Source organism: Chiloscyllium punctatum, chromosome 39, assembly GCF_047496795.1.
Source record: "Chiloscyllium punctatum isolate Juve2018m chromosome 39, sChiPun1.3, whole genome shotgun sequence".
In the NCBI taxonomy this organism is placed as follows: domain Eukaryota; kingdom Metazoa; phylum Chordata; class Chondrichthyes; order Orectolobiformes; family Hemiscylliidae; genus Chiloscyllium; species Chiloscyllium punctatum.
In genome coordinates, this window is record NC_092777.1 from 21210465 (window position 1) to 21228482 (window position 18018).

The window sequence follows — 18018 nt, forward strand, 5'->3', positions numbered from 1 at the left end:
TTCATATGTCAAGGCTTTTATTGAAAATTTAAATAAACCTGAAGTGCAATTATACTAAAATGTTACATGAATTCAAACAGTCTCATTTTAAATACATTATAAATCCATTTAAGTATAAGTACCCACTAAATAAACGCTATTTGGAAATTTAGGGAACTAGTCATTGAGTTGAAAGGCAAAACAGAAACTGAGGGGGTATTCATAACTTGCATAAAATTGCAAGAAATTTGTTTCCTGATCTCGCCACTGCACATTATGAGAAAACTCAGCAATCAAGTAAGTAAGGCAAAGGCATTCATCTGAAGTCAACTTATTTTGATTAAAATAGTTTTGTAGATAAGAGATGCTGAATGAAATGCCCTGTGTTGCAAATCTGCGTCCTGGTAAGCAATGAGGTTCAAAGTGAAGTGTGTTGCTAGAGGGTAAAACATCCCCATGATGCTGAGGAGCACAGGTTGTAGCGGACGTATTGCATCTGCCGCTGTGTTCCAGCTCAGTAAATGACGACGTCACCAAACTGATCCTTGTTGGAATGTAACTGTGTTCACATCCTGTTGGGAATGTCGGCACACCTGACGAACGTGAAGACTATAGCCACATGGGCAAGGTGGAAGCGAGCAGGAAAATATACGTTTTGTTAAAACAAAAGAAAATCATTAAGGTTATATTTGTCATGCTTATCTGATCCATCTTGATGGCTTTATCATGCGTTCCAGTGGGCAGACAATGTCTGTCATCTGTTGTTGGTTGAAAATAAGAGTACATTGTTACCCGTTCTCTCCGTTTCCCATAATAAATGATAACTGACTAAGTACGACCTTTCAGTCCCAACCAAGTCTGTGAGCTGACCTGTTATTTCCTCTATTAAGTACTGTCAACAGTTACAGAACAGTCTATACAATGCCATTTGATTTAGACAGGTAAACTGTTCTTACCTGTTCTTACAAGAGCAGACGGTCTGAAAGATGCTCGCAACTATAAGAAACAAAACACAAATATTTATTGGCACACATCGGTATGAAAGTAAACGCAAAGACAAATAACTGAAGATGTTATATGGATTGAACTCAAGTTTTAACTCGAATGAGTTGCCAGGAAAGTAGCGATTATAAACCGATTTGATGGCCTCTCAACTGACAATGCTCGGTAAGTGAACAAGCCTTGTGGCATGAAGGTATTGCAGATCGGTACCCAAATCAACAGCCCTCCCCTCTCTCAACACCATTTCTGAGTTTATGGCAAATTCTTACGCTGAAGATTGAGCAAGAAACCCAGACAGCACCAGACAGAACTGCACTTTTATAGGGAGGTTCGGCCGGAGAGGCAATCTTTTGTAATTGGTTGGCAACATTTTGCTCAGGAGGTTTGCTGTGATTTTTTTGATATCATCTGATATAATTAGAAATGCTTTATTGGCCTATTGGCCTATAAAATATTTCAACAATGTAATTCTACATCGATCAGCGGCCAGCCAACACTATCACTTTCGCTTTTTTTGGCAGTGTACTGTGATTTTGATTTTTAAAAATGAATGGAATTGTTCTCTGCCTTTGGAATGTTGCTATATAGCTATTAAATGGAATTATTTAGATAGGATATTACTATAATCTTAAGAAGGTAGCTATGACACAAAAACCAAAACATTCAATTATCATAGTTCAAAGTGTATTATTTTAGCTCCAGTTATGTCTTATGTTTAAGTATACATTTGTGGTTGGACCCAATAGTCTTTATATTTGGTTATCTATGTTTGACTGATGAGGGACTTGTGGAAATCTCAGTCCATTCTACTATCTCAAGAGGTTGGGTGTCTTTTACAGACCCCATTATGTGGAAAGAAGTTTCACACACTGAGTAACCTTGATTGTCATTGGTGAGCATGCGGTACTGATTCTTCATCTTGGCTACCACTCTGGATAATAATGTTGTAATGTTTCTGTTTTAAATGTGCTGACAGAGAACTGAGAACACATAACATATAGGGTGTAGTTTAAAGGAATGTTGAGCATCCTTGGAGTTGCAAAGTGTCTCTCTCAAAGCCATCCACATTCATTCCAAATGTCTCAAACCAATTTTAAAAAATAGTAAATTGGTGGAAAGTATCAAGACTGGCATGCATTGCCATTTTCAAAAATATAAATCTTTTTAAAGTTTTGCTCTCTGCAACAAGATGTTATTTGGTTGACTTTTATTTCAGACTTCCAGCCTGTACTGTACACTACTGTATCCAATTACCTCTTTTATTTCCATGGCATTTTTTTGCCAGCTTTGTAATTAAAGATGGGAATGCGCCTTGAGAGTCTCTTCAACTTGAAGATCAAGATATTAATCAAATCCTGTGTCAGTTGCTTGAAGACCCTTAATAAAGGCTATTGCGGTAATTGATTATGCAAAGATTTCATCAACACTTTTAATATTAGCATGGTATTTGAGTCTGCACTTTAACTTTGGTGAGAAAAATATTATAGATTTTCAGCTGGCTGTAAGCTTACTTGGTACTATTCAAATCACTTTGTAGGATGACCTAAATTAGTTACTTTGCAACCTTCATTTCTGCCCACTTCATATACATCAGTAGCTGCCAACTTCCATATTGATGAAACGACCTTAATGGATGCAGGATCAAAGGTTGCCTTTTTATTTGCACTCAGGAGCAGTCTAGCACATTATACAGCAAGACCGAGTTTGTTAATGGTGCTTGTTAAATCACAAGGCTCACAGAGCTAAGTTACATCACCAGTACCAACATTGCTTTAACAAGTCTTCAATACCAACACTCCACTAGATCCTTTTTTTCTCTTCTCTCTCCTCTGTCCTTATCTTTCCTCCCAATCTCACCCTTTGTCATGTTTACATTCTCCTTCGGATTTTTCACTTCTGACCCTGACTCACCAGACCTCAACAAAAATCTTGACTTCACTCCATTATAACTCCATCTTACAGAACTATGTTCAGGATAATACTGACCACTTCTTCTGCCACCTTATAACCAAGTCTTTGGGAAGGATACTTGTACCTCATCGAGCAGTCACTTTATGCCCAACCTCCTCTGCTTGAACCCCTCCCTCTGCCTCTTACCCTCTCTAAACCTTTTCATTGGGAACTGGTGACATGACATCAGCCATTTTAATTTGATTTCAGTGACTCAAACTCATCTTTGTTTGAATTTCCTACACTTATGTGTCTCTCAGATCAAAGCCTACTTTATCATTAAAATTACTGACTATAGTCGAGCTGTTGCTATTGTTTTCTGTGGACCGATGTCGTACCATTAAAGATCTAGCCATTGTTTTCTAGACAATTGGTGATCAAATCTCTTGTAAGGCATCCAAACTCACAGCCTCCAATCTACTTCTACCACTTCCTCATGATCCTCAAATTATACTGAACTGCTCGATATTTCAACCTACTTTTTCATCAGGAAACTGTTTTCAATATCCAACTTTACTTTTATTTCCCTTTTCTCTGTCCTGTTCCTTACATCTGTGGCTCTTCCAATATGCTCTGTTATTGTTAACCTCGAGTTTTCAATACAAATGTTTGGTTATTACATGGCTCTAACCCACCAGATTGGCCTGAGAACTCTCTATTTCGTATCAAATTAAGTTCCTCAGATTATAGTTTGCAGGAATTCAGACATGGATACAGGCAATGCCTTTAAGCCATGTAATGAACTAAAACACTATTGGTATACTCAGGCAGCAATCCAACCTAGTTTTCATTCCTTTTCAATCCTGACTTTTCCTCCAACATACTCAGGAAAGCTTGATATACTTAATGTGAGATGATTATGTTATTAAGTTTCCCTTTTAACTTAAAGTAAAAGTGATAGCTCCGAAAATTGGGGAATAGGGAGTGGTGATGAATTCTTGGCAAAAACTTCCATTTGCAGAAGTGCTCACATGACTTTAAGCACCAATGGGGGTGTGATTAAGAATGGAGAGAAACTCAAAGAGAAAACATTGATGTGCCAAGTTGAAGAATGTTCTTTCATGATCATTCACAATGCTAAGAAATGTTTCTGTTGAGAGGCATGCAAAAGTGAATTGGAACTCTCCCAAGACTAGGTTGGGTCTGCACTATTTGAAGTGCTGGAGAACAAAATAAAATTCTCCACATCAATTTTTACCACAACCAAATGAGCCATTTAATGGGCCTGATACAATGATCTGTGAATTGTCATATTGTCTTGACTTGAAGAAGTGGGGATTCACTGAGAAGTGCCTTGCTAGTGATCACCAGATTTGTAAGCTCAGACAGCATGGAATGACTGTTGAAGGACACTAGAAGTTTTGATCAGGCATGGTGGTGGGTAGTAAACCCTGAATGGAGAACTGTGAATGATGTCTTTTTAAAGCCTGTTTTTAAAGCTAAATAGCTGCTAGAAATATGATGTAGAATAAAAATGACTTATTTGTCACATTTTAGCTGAGTTTGTTAATATGAAATTAAACTTTTTCTTTAGTTTGATGCATCATTGCCTGTTAATTAATATTTGATCAATACTATGACAATCAGGGAACGGTTATATTCTTGTCACCACCATGCTGCCAGACAGTACATTCTAGAACCACTGGCCGTGTGAAACAGAAATGTCAGTACTGCTTCATTTACCAACTACCTTAAATCTGGTCCTTGAACCTTCTGTCGTGGAAGCTGTTTCTGGACATTTCGCTGTCCAGACCCTTTATGATTTTGAACACTTCTATCAAATCACCTCTCAACCATCTCCTCTAAAAAGAAGAGTTGCAACATTTCCTGTCTGTGTATGTGACATAATTTCCTTATGACTGGAACAATGCTTGTGAATCATTTCTGCATTCTACCTAAAGCCTTCACATCTTCCAAATGTGTGTCCAGAGCTGGATGCAACACTTCAGTTGAAGCTGAACCAGTATCATATGCAGGTTTAATGTAATGTCCTTTTTTATCATATGACATGCCTGTTGTAATGCAGCCCAGGATACTGTAAGCTTTATTAACTGCTCTTTCTGCCACCTTCAAGGACTTACCTAAACGTAAACCCATGTCTCTCTGCTCCATACTATCTGTAAGTATACAAGCTTTATTTCATATTGTTTTCCTATGCTTCTTCCATTGAAATTAATAATTTCATAATTCTCTCTATTAACTTTCATCTGTTACTTATTCAGTCATGCCACGTTCCTATCCATATTTTTTAAAGTTCTACAATAACCTCCTCACTGTTCGAAATGTTTCCAAGCTTTGTATTATCCATATATTTTGAAATTGTGTTCCATATATGGTGGTCTAGTTCATTAATACATATGAGGAAGAATAGGTCCTAACATTAACCCCTTAGGGAAATCTGCTATACAGTGTCTTTGAGTTCAAAAACATCAATTAACTACTATTTGTGATTACTCTCAGGCAACCAATTTGGAATCCCAATTGCTACTGTCCCATTTATTCCATCAGCCCTAACTCTGCTGACAGGTCTGTGGTGTGGCACTTCATCAAATACCTTCTGGAAATCCATGAACATTACATTCAACTGCATTATTCTTATCAACCATTGTGTTGCCTCATCATAAAATTCATGCAAATTAGTTAAAGTTGATTTGCCTTTAACGAACCTTAAGTAATCCGAGTGGCAATTTATTTTGCCCTGGATTATCGCTTCTAAAATCTTCGCCACGGCCAAAGTTAAATGAACTGATTTATAATTGCTGGGCTTATCTTTACATCAGTTTTTGAACAAAAATGCAATACATGCAATTATTCAGCCCTTTGGTACCCCTGAGTCTCAGAATATTAGGAAAATTGTGGCCACTGCCAACTCAATTTCCATTCTCACTTCACACAGTGTTGTTGCATGCATCTCATCTGGTCCATGTCTTATAAACTTCAAGTACAGACAACCTGTCCAATACCACCTCCTTACACATTTTAAGCCATTTGAATGCCTGAACTGACTCCATGATTCATCATGTCCTATGTAGCATCATCCTTGCTAAAGGCAGATGCAAAATATTCATTTGATATCTCAGGAATGCACCCTGTCTCCATGCATAAGTCAAATTGTTGGTCCTTAATCACTGTCCTCCCACAGTCCAAAGATGTGCAGGTTAGGTGGATTGGCCATGCTAAATTGCCCATAGTGTCCAGAGATGTGTAGGCTAGGTGAACTAGTCATAGGAAATGTAGGATTACAGGGAATAAGGTGAGGGTATAGGTCTGTTTGGGATGCTCTTCAACGTTTTGGTGTGGATTTGATCAGCTAAATCACCTGCATCCACACTCTAGGGGATTCTACAACTCATACTGTAGAAATTCTATGCTTACTTGCTTTACCTCCTGTCCCTTGACATTTTACCTAGCTAAAATTAGCTAAGTTTAGAAGAAATTTAAGAAGAGCATTCAGGAAATAATAAACATTTAAGATGTCCTTGCAGAATTACAAATGACCTCAAGGGATGTCACTAATTTTTATAGCAGTATAAAATCATGAGAGACATAGATAAGGTGAATGACAAGGGTCTTTTCTCTAGGGTGGGAGAGTACAAAACTAGGGGTCAAATTTTTAAGAAGAGAGGGAAAAGATTTAAATAGGACATGAGAGGAAATCTTTTTACACAGAGTATATTTTGTGTGTGGAATGCTGGAAGTTATGAATGCTGGTACAGTTACAAGATTGAAAAGATATTTCGATAGGTTCATGAATAGGAAAGGTTTAGAAGGATATAGTGCAAGGGCAGGCAGGTGGGACTAGTTTAGTTTAGGAACATAATCAACATGGACTGCTTAGACCAAAGGGTCTGTCTCCATGCTGTATATCTCTATGACTCTATATTTGCAAAAGCCAAATATTCCATATCAATTGTTTGGGAGTGGGTTTGGGGAATGTAATTGGCAACCCACATCATTTTTTAAATAATCATCTGTTGGAAAAGTCTTTCATCAGGTTAGCTTTCCATACAACAACCAAGATACGAACAGCTGTCAATTTATGTGCCACTATTACTTTTCAGGGTTCAAGAATGGGTATCTTTATGGGGTGATTCAGAAGGCAGCTGGCCATTACCTCTCGAGGAGAATGAGGACTGTGCTTGGCTTTCCAGTCACATCTCCATGAATTAAAATGAAATTTAACCAAAGGACAAATTGGGATAAGTTAGTTGGAAACTCATGCTACAATGATAATGGATTAAGAGTGTAAGTCATTGCAATATGCAAAAGTTTCAGCTAATACTGGAGTTGGGGAGTTTGGCCAGAAGGAGTTACATTGCACCATAATTAATAGGAACATAGGAACAGAAATGAACCTATTCTACATTCAATTAAACCATGGCTGATGTGTAGCCTAACTCCACATACCTTTTTTGGCCCCCATTAATAGTATATTTTAATATCTTTGTTAAACAAAACTTTGTCTATCTCAGATTTAAAATTAACAACTGATTGATCATCCACTGTCATTTGTGAAAGAGAGTTTTAAACCTCTACTGCACTTTGTGTGTAGAAGTGAGTGCAAGCAATGCTCCTGAACACTCTGGCCTTAATTCTCAGGCTCCCTATTTCCAGAATCTTTGACCAGTGAAATAGTTTATCTTCATCTGTCCTTTTTTCCATGTAAATATCTTGAAGATTTCAACCAGAAACTTTCTAAATTCTAAAGAAAACAGGCCTGATTTGTGTAAATTTCTCCAAATAACTCAACCCCTGAAATCCAGGTATCATTCTTGTAAAGCAATGTTGTGCTGTCTCCAAGACCAACATACCCTTCTTGAGGGGTGGTGCCCAGATTTGCTCACAGTATTCCAAGTGGGGTCAAGCCAGGATTTTGTATAACTGCAGCATAACTTCTGCACCTTTGTACTGGCCATCACTAAGGGGAAGGTGCTGGAGAGGCTGGAAGATCTAAAGGTGGGTAAATCACCCACACCCGATGGACTTCACCCCAAAGACTTGAAGGAAGTAAGGATTGAGGAGGAACTTTCAGGAATCACTGGAGTCAGGGAGGATCCTAGCACACTGGAAAATAGCTAATCTAATACCCCTGTTTAAGAAGGGAGGAAGGCAAAAGACAAGGAATATAGGCCAGTTAGCTTAACCTGATTGTTGGTAACGTTTGAGAGTCCATTATCAACGGTGAGATTGCTGAGTACTTGGAAGTACATGTAAAATAGGGCTGAGTCAGAATGGCTTCATTGAGGGGAAGTCTGCTCTGATAAGTCTATTGGAATTCTTTGCGATGATAATGAGCAAGTTAGACAAAGCAGAACCAGTGGATGTGATCTATATGGATTTCCAGAAGGCCATTGAGCAGCACAGGAGGCTGCTGAAGATCATAAGAGCCTATGGTGTTAATGGCAAGATACTGGATAGAGGATTGGATGATTGGCAGAAGGCAGGGAGTGGGAATAGAGGATGGCAGCTGGGTATTAGTGGAGTTCCACAGGGGTCAGGGTTGGGCCCACAACTATTCACGTTATAAATTTACGATCTGGACAATCAAACTGGGGGCATTGTTGCTAAACTTGCAGATGACACAAAGATAGGTAAGTGTACAGGTAGAATTGAAGTAGGCAGGCTGCAGAAGGACTCAGAGAGACGAGGAGAGTGCGAAAAGAAGTGGCAGTTGAAATATAATTTGGAAAAGGGTGAGGTTATGCACTTTGGTTGGAAGAATAGAGGTATATAGGCGATTTTCTAAATATTGACAGACTTCAGAAAACTGAAGCACAAAAGGGACTTAGGAGTCCTCATTCAGGATTCTCTTAAGGTTAATATGCACGTTCATTTAGCAGTTGGGAAGGCAAGTGTGATATGAATATTTATTTCAAGAGGTTTAGAATACAAGAACAGAGATGTACTGCTGAGGCTGTATAAAACTATGATCAGGCCACATTTGGAATACGGTCAGCAGTTTTGTGGCCTATGACGAAGGGAGAATGAGTTGGCCTTCGAGAAGGTCCAAAAGAAGTTTACAAGAAAGATCCCAGGGATGAAGGGCTTGTCTTATGAGGAACGGTTGAAGACTCTGGGTCTGTACTTGACGGAGTTTAGAAGAATGGGGAGGGATCTCAATGAAACTCACAGAATACTGAGAAGTCTGCACTGAGTGGATGTGGAGAAGATGTTTCCACTAGTAACAAAGACTGGGACCCAAGGGCATAGCCTCAAAATGAAGGGATGACCTGTAGAATAGAGGAGGAAAACTTTCTTCAGCCAGAGAGTGGTGAATCTGTGGAACTCATTGCCATAGAAGACTGTGGAGCCAAGTAATTGAGTGTATTTAAGACAGAGATAGATAGGTTCTATGGGGGTCAAGGGTTGTAGGACAATGGAGCTGAGAAACATATCAACCATGGTCGAAAAGTGGAGTCGACTCAATGGGTTGAGTAACCTAATTCTACATCCAATGGTCTTATGGTACATTTGTGCTTCCATATCTATAGCTTGATTTAAACCAACAAAAGTTGATTCAAAACATTAACTCTGTATCTCTCTATAGATACTGCCAGACCTGCAGATTTTTTACATCATTTTCTGCTTTTATTTCAGATTTTCATCATCGGCAGTTTTGTAAAATTTTATTATTTAGTCTTAGTCTTAGTCTACCTATTGTCAATGGTTATCTTGTGGATTTGTTGTATTATTCAGGCTCAGACACCCGGATTAAAAAGTAACAGGTTATTTATGGCTCACCCTCAACTTTCCAGTTGGAAGGCCAATGAATGGACAATTAAAGCTGTGGAATATCACCCCACCAGTCCAAAACAATTTCCCAATGTTTTCTTTTCCAAATCCCACATAAAGTCTGAGTCAGTGAGTGTTCCCACTTCTAACCTTATGATGGAGGGAAAGTCATTGATGAAGGAACTGAAGACAGTTGGGCCTAGGACACTACCCTGAGGAACTCCTGCAGTGATGTCTTGGCATTGAGATGATTGACCACCAACAACCAAAGCTACCTTATTATGTGCCAGCAGAGAGTTTGTCCCCTGAATCCCATTGATGAGTGAAATGCACGTGGCATGTACTTGGACAGGTCAAGAATAACCTTGGGTGAAGTAATGAAGATTGGAGGACTCTGCACTGCAACATTTGGTCTTTAATTTGCACTCTCCTTATACATGTGAGAATTAGGAATGCTAGGAATCTGGAACAATTTTCTGGCAGACTAATTACGACAGTGACACAAACAGAAAGAAGCAAAATCAGAACTTAGATAAGCAATTGAGTGGTTTGGCTCAGCCGAGCCAACAATGTACACTGAATGTACAACATCTAACAGATGTAAGAAAAATGGAATAATCTCCAGGAGCATCTCAGCAACACACACAGCTATACTCATAAATCAGTGCTAGAGGAAATGACTGTTATTATCCAGTAGCCATTATGTAACTTGTCAGCTGATTGGAATAAGGTGGCAGGATGATAAAGGTCTGATTGCTGCCAGGTCTGTGATCTCTAGGACTGTGTAGTGCATTGTCTAAGGCTGTAATCTTGGTGGATATTGAGGATGTGATCAATAAAGATTATACGGAGAAGATATGGCAACGTGTATGCAGGATCTAGCACTTTGCAGCTTGGAGGTGAAGCTTAGGCTTAGCATCTTCCCTGCTTTGCTCTGTCTGCAGCTCTCGATTTCATTGATGTGTCGTGATAAGATCCTTGAGAGATTTATCTTGGAATTAGCTTTATTATCATATGTACTCATGTGAGTACAATGAAAAGTTTATAAGTCACAATTTACAGTGCCATCTTGGGTACACAAGTATCTAAGTACAGATTCTTAAGTACCAATTCTTCAGGACGAAAGTTAGAAAAATAAAGAAATAAAAGTTCAGAATAACAGTCCTTCCAACCCAGTCCAGACCAGCACCTAGCCTCCGGACCATGACGGGCTTCACCTTAATGCTGGAAGTCCATGCTGAGGCCATGCCAGGCTGAGAGATCACCACATTGGGCCACGGAGAGACTGCCATGCTGGGCTGAGAGATTGCCATGCTGGGCCCACACAAAGGCCAAGAGTCTGATTCCACACTAAGGCAGGAAGTTCAGGACATTGCCGAAAAGAACAGAGGAATAAAAACACAAAAGAGGAAAAAATAAAGACTGGACGCCCATGAACAGTGGAGTGCCACAAGGATTGGTGCTGGTTCCACTGCTTTCCTTCATTTTATTAATGATTTGAATGTGAACATAGGAGTTATGGTCAGTAAGTTTTCAGATGACACTAAAATTGGGAGTGTATTGGACAGAGAAGAATTTTGTTTCGGAGTACAATGGGATCTTGATCAGATGGGCCAATGGGCTAAGGAATGGCAGATGGAGTTTAATTTAGATAAATGTGAAGTGCTGTATTTTGGAATGGCAAATCAGGGCAGGACTTATACACTTAGTAGTAAGTCCTGGGGAAGTATTGCCGAACAAAGAGACCTTGGAGCATAGATTCATACTTCCTTGAAAGTGGAGTTGCAGGTAGATAGGATAGTGAAGAAGACATTTGATATGCTTGTCATTATTGGTCAGTGCATTAAGTTAAGAGTTGAGAGGTCATGTTGTGGCTGTGCAGGACATTGGCTAGGCCACTTTTGGAATGCTGCATGCAATTCTGTTCTCCCTGCTATTGGAAGGATGTTGTAAAACTTGAAAGGGATCCTAAAAGATTTACAAGGATGTTGCCAGGATTGGAGGGTTTGAGCTGTGGGAAGAAGCTAAATAGACTGGGGCTATTTTCCCTGGAACATTGGAGGGTGAGGGGTGACCTTATCGAGGTTTATAAAATTATGAGGGGCATGGATAGGGTAAATAGACAAGGTCTTTTCCCTGGGGTGGGGGAGTCCAAAGCTAGAGTGCATAGGTTTAGGGTGAGAGGGGAAAGATTTAAAAGGGACCTAAGGGGCAATTTTTTCACACAGAAGGTGGTGCGTGTATGGTATGAGCTGCCAGAGGAAATGGTAGCGGCTGGTACAATTACAACATTGAAAAGACATCTGGATGGGTATATGAATAGAAAGGGTTTGGAGGGATATGGGCCAAATGCTGACAAATGGGGCTAGATTTATTAAGATATCTGGTTGGCATGAACGAGTTGGACCAAAGAGTCTGTTTATGTGCTATACATCTCGATGACTTTAAAAGGACGGAGCAGATGAACTCTGGCTGAAGAGTTCTATTTTGCTGCCATCTTGAAAGAAAATGAACTGCAAACTGAGAGATGTTCGTCACTTACTGTATCCTAAAAGAATCTCATGGCATAAATGTTAATGTTCACAATAACAATGACATACAATAGCAGTGCATTCTGTGACCTGGATTTGATGCTTGAGTTCTAATTTTAGCAAGTAACATAATTCACTGATAATTTTCTTGGTGAAGTGAATGTTTTTCAGAAGTTGCTTCTCAGTCAGTAAGGAGAATGATCAATGTGAGTGGAGACATCGTCTGAGTGAGATTGAGGTAAATGCCAAGTGACAGTATTTGGGAATTTGATTCAAAGCAGAATTCAAGCCAGAGAGGGGAGATGTGGAATTGAGGATTATCAGCTCAGCCATGAGAGTGGAGCAAATGTAATGGAGTGAAAGACTTATTTCTTCTCAAAGGCCCTGCTGATTATTAACCTGAGCTTCTCATAGTATTGACCAGAAAACCAACTTCAAATTCTAGAAACCCCAGATTTCCTGGAAGGTTTTTCATTGCCATTACAAACTTTTCATCCAATTTTGTGAGAAAATTAGATGCAGTTATGGTCTAATGTCTAAAATGGTTTGAGTGGTTAATTAATTTCCATGTTGTTTTTCCTTGTGTTACCAGCTGTTTGGGAATACATATCTGTATTTAAAAACTAGAGAGAAATACTGGAAGATTTTGCACTATTCTCTTAAGTGAAAAGGAGTCTATTTCTTCCAAACTGAAACCAACAGTTTAATGTGTGCTGTAAGCCACCAAATTTTACTGGAAATCAGGTGACTTCAAAGAATCAGCTAAGCAAAGCTTTAACGAGCTAAGAAATGTGTTTATTGTCTTAATTACTGGGGGGGAAAACACTGAGAGGACTAGAGCCCCTATACTTATAGTTGCCTTGCAACTGTCATTGATCCTGTTCTCCAAACCATAGGAGTCACAGTAAAGAAGGTACCATTGATGCTGCAAGCTTCTCCTGAAAGTTTGTGCTCAGTTGATATTTCTGGAAACCAATTGACCTTCCAAACGCAACCATTTTTGTCTAGCTGGAAGTCATGGACTTTGACCAATTCTCAGAGATTGAAGTCCAAGTTGATCTGATTCAGAAATGGACACCTACTATCAATCAGCAGCTGTTACCCATTCAGCTCAATCAACAGGAAATGCAGCAGATGGAAGAAGTCATCACATTTTATTCTTTGTTCCCAGACTCTTGGCCCATAGGTTTTTCTTTGTTTTTGCCTTCTTCTTGAAATAAACCATAATTTCTGCATAGACTTGTTCTGTTTATGTTGTATGTCTGTGTGTGTGTGGGATTAAGGGCATAGAGTTTCAATGCTGGATCAGAGCAAAGGTGTTGACTAGAGTTTGCCACTTGCTTGATGAATAAGTTTTGTTCATTAAAAAACTGATTGTTTTATTAAAGATGGCTAATTCTTGTAACTTGGAAAGTAATATTAAAGACAAGCAATTGGCCATTTTGATAAATGAATCAACATACATAGACTAACAGTGGGACTGGTGGAATAATGGGGCTTGGCTTTCAGCACATTCCTCAGGTCACATTCACAAAAAGCTGTTTAATTATTCTTGAAGTACAATTTTACCACCTCCTTGGTGGCTCTTGATTGCCTGTTTGATTTGTTTCTGTTTCTCATTTGCTCTCTCGCACATACATGTACATTTAAATTTCAATTTGTTGCTCATTCAGGAATGTCAAAGTTCAGCAAAGTAGGCAAAGGTGTTTGTTTTAAGTGATCTTATGAATATATGAGAACAGATCTTTTGTGCACAATTTGGTTCAGTGTTTTAATAGAGCAGGAGTGCTACACCTAAGTAGCATTCTCATCTCCCATTCACAAAATCCAAGTCCCACTCTAGGATGCAAGATCAAAAATCAAGGCTGACATTCCATAATGGGACCAAAAATACTGTTGGAGGTGCTGTTTTTAGAATCAGACATTAAACTGTCTGGAATTTGACTGTCTGGCTGCAGATGTAAATCAATTATCTCAAAGAAACCCAGAGCTTCTGGGTCAACTCTATATGCGGCAGCCCAGAGGTCTTCAAACCAAGGGATGGTAAATCCATAGTTTGAGGAGGAGATCACCCCTAAGCAATGGAGAAAGCAGAGTAACAACAGAGCAGGATGGTTTTGCAGATGTTGGAGAAAAACACATGCCATTCCCAGTGTCATAGGAATGCTCGTGAACTGGCAATAGGCTCCTTGTCCGAAAATGTACAGTGCAGACTCTTCCAAGCTATTGTCCTGTATCAGCAAACTATATCCTATGTGCATCATAATGCCCCAATGTGCAGCTTGTACAGGCATACCTGGTTCTCCAGCTATTCAGTGACATGCCCAGTGAAAAGATTGTAGCGGCCACTGTAATAGTGGCAATAATTGTCCCTGCTGTTTTCAACTCCGTGGCATGGGAAATCTCAAAATTGATCTCCCTAAGTGTTGTTTACATGAGTCATTGCCAAAATGAGGGATTGATAATGGGTCGTTGCTAATAATTAACTGTGAAATTTCCCTGAAGTAGTGCTTAGAGAGCTGTTTTGAACTGACAAACCTCACAGGATGAAAGGTAAATTTTGATTCATACTGAATTATGTTAGAAAACCACAAAGTGTATGTGCTGAGAAAGTACCAATTTCATGTCCGAAACTCCACCAACACATATAATGCACAATTGTGATGAGTAGCTCTTAAGCAGCATTGGAAATGTTTTGGGTGTAATATCCAATGTTGAGAGACAAAGAACTTCAAGCATAAATGGGAATTTCAGAGGAAGTCTAACATAGAGAGTAAATGTAATCATATCATTATGACATTTGTACTTTCCTATGATTGGAATCCTTAGCTGCTAATGGAAGAGTGTACCACCAACAGTCTGGTCCCAGTTGTCCTCACATTCATGTCCCATCTGCATTGATTTCCAGACTGTTTGCATTTGTTCACATTTTGCTAGTTTTTACTGCAAATGAAAAGAAACAACATAATTATATTTTATGTAGGTGACGTGGGAGTTCCTAAAATTTCTTTTGTCGTCTGTGGGTATCACCACCAATTGTTCTTGAATGTAATACTTGATAGCGATTTCAGAGGCAGTTAAGAGCCAACTGCATTGCTATGGGTCCGGAGTCACATGTCAGCTGGACTGTGTAAGAATAACAAATTTCCTTCCCTAAAGGACATTAGTTATCCAGATGTTCCTTTACAACAATCAACAATATTTGGCATGATCAACATTTCTGAGGGTTGAAATATATTTCAGATATTTTGTTAATCAATTACATTAATAAATAATTAAATTCAAATCTAACCAACTGTCAAGATAATATCACAAATATTGCATCTTCAAAATTGCTCCTTGACCAGTGAAGGATACAATCCAAGGAAGCTGAGTCAAGGAGCAGTCTTTTCAGTTTGAGGGATTCGTAAGAAACAGTCTTCAATCCACAAAGACTCTCTGGATGGCAAATATTTTCAGTGTAGCAGGGTTGCACTGCTGGTCTGGGAACGATCGAATTGATGTTTGTGCACAGCAACCAGCTGGTTCAAATGTGGACAAGAGCACTGAATACCAGAGGTGAGGCAAGAGTGCAGCCCTTGACATTGGGCAAAATGTGGCACCAAGTAGCTCTAGCAAAACTGGAATCAGTGGGCATCAGGTGGCAAACTCACTACTCGTTGGAGTCATACATGGCACAGAGGAAGATGGTTGTGTTGTTGGATGTAATTCAGCTCAGCTTTAGAACATCACCATAAGGTCAGGAGTGGGCATGTTCGCTGATGGTTGCATAATGTTCACCACTATTTGTGACTCCTCAGATATTGAAACAGTCCATGTTCAAATGCAACAAGATGTGGACAATATCCAAGCTTGGACGGACAAGTGGCAAGTCACATTCATGCCACACAAATGCCAAGCAATGACCAACTCCAATTAGAGACAATCTAACCACCACCCTTGACATTCTGTGATATTACCATCACTGAATCCACCACTATCAACATCCCGGGGATTACTTTTGATCAGAAACTCAACTGGAGTCACTATATAAACACAATAGTTTCAGAGCAAGTCAGAGGCTAGGAATACTGCAGCAAATAACTCACTTTCTGATTCCTCAAAGCCTGTCCATCATCTACAAGGCACAAGTCCTTGAAAGGGTTCAGAAAAGATTTACAAGGACGTTGCCAGGGTTGGAGGATTTGAACTATAGGGAGAGGCTGAACAGGCTGGGGCTGTTTTCCCTGGAGCTTTGGAGGCTGCAGGGTGACCTGATAGAGGTTTATAAAATCATGAGGTGCATGGATAGGATAAATAGACAAGTTCTTTTCCCTGGGGTGGGGGAGTCCAGAACTAGAGGGCATAGGTTTAGGGTGAGAGGGGAAAGATATAAAAGGGACCTAAGGAGCAACTTTTTCACACAGACGGTGGTGCATGTATGGAATGAGCTGCCAGAAACAGTTGTGGAGGCTAGTGCAATTCCAGCATTTAAAAGGCATCTGGTTGCTTATGTGAATAGGAAGGACTAAGAGGGATATAGGACAAGTACTGGCAGGTGTGATTAGATTAGGTTAGGATATCTGGTCGGCATGGTTGAGTTGGACCATGGAGAGTCTGTTTCCGTGCTGTACATCTCTACGACTCTAAGTCAGGAGTGTGATGAAATATTCCCCACTTGCCTGTATGGATGCAGCTCCAACAACAGTCAAGAAGCTTTACCTATCCAGGATAAAGCATTGGCATTCTGAGGGGGGAGAAAGTGAGGACTGCAAATGCTGGAGATCAGAGCTGAAAATGTGTTGCTGGAAAAGCGCAGCAGGTCAGGCAGCATCCAAGGAACAGGAGAAGCGATGTTTCGGGCATCAGCCTTTCGAAGGATGCTGCCTGACCTGCTGCGCTTTTCCAGCAACACATTTTCATTCTGAGGGGGGACCTGATTGAGGTTTACAAAATCATGAAGGGTATAGATAGGGTGGACAGGGACAAGCTTTTTCCCAGGGTGAAGGATTCAATAACGAGAGCTCATGCTTTCAAGGTGAGAGATGGAAAATTTAAGGGGGATAGACATGGCAAGTACTTCACACAGAGGGTGATGGGCATTTGGAACGCGTTACCAGCAGAGGTGGTAGAGGCAGGCACGGTAGATTCATTTAAGATGCGTCTGGACAGCTGCGTGAGTAGGTGGGGAGCAGAGGGATACAAATGCTTAGGAATCGACTGATAGGTTTAGACAGTACATTTGGATCGGCTCAGGTTTGAAGGGCTGAAGGGCCTGTTCCTGGCCTGTAAATTCTCTTTGTTTTTTGTTCTATCCATAAGCATTCACTCCCTTCTGAGCACTGACTCTCAGAAACAGGAGTGTGTACTATCTACAAGATGCACTGCAGCAATTCATCAAAGATCCTTAGACAGCACCTTCCAAACCCACAAACACTTCAATGTAGAAGGACAAAGGTAGCAGGTACAAAGGAACACTACCACCTGCATGTTCCCCTCCAAAACAGTCATCATCCTGACTTGAAATTATATCACCATTCCTGTTACTAGATCAAAATCTTTGAATTCCTCCCAGAGGGCATTGTGGGTCTACCCACAACATGTCGACTGCAGCTGTTCAAGAAGACAGCTCAGCACCACATCCTCAAGGGCAACTGAGGATGGGAAATAAATGCTAGCCAGGTAGTGATGCCCATGAACAATGAGTGAATAAATAAAACCCAACAAGTTGACTGTTGATTGATCCATCAACATGTCTTTATGGCATGCAGCATTTTGCAACACTCTAGTTCCAACTTACAGGGTGAATGGACTCCAAAATGGCACTCCTACTCAGCACCTGAAA

At 40.0% G+C, this 18018-nt stretch overlaps 1 protein-coding gene across 1 annotated transcript in view; it reads right to left on the reverse strand.

Annotated features, from left to right (window-relative positions):
* The window catches only part of LOC140463862 (myosin-4-like), a 34050-nt gene extending 33075 nt beyond the window's left edge, over nucleotides 1-975 (reverse strand). The window contains exon 1 of the mRNA XM_072558288.1: nucleotides 936-975. The gene's annotated coding sequence lies outside the window, so the exon portion shown is untranslated. The remainder of the gene's footprint in view (nucleotides 1-935) is intronic.
* Nucleotides 976-18018: the final 17043 nt, after the last annotated feature.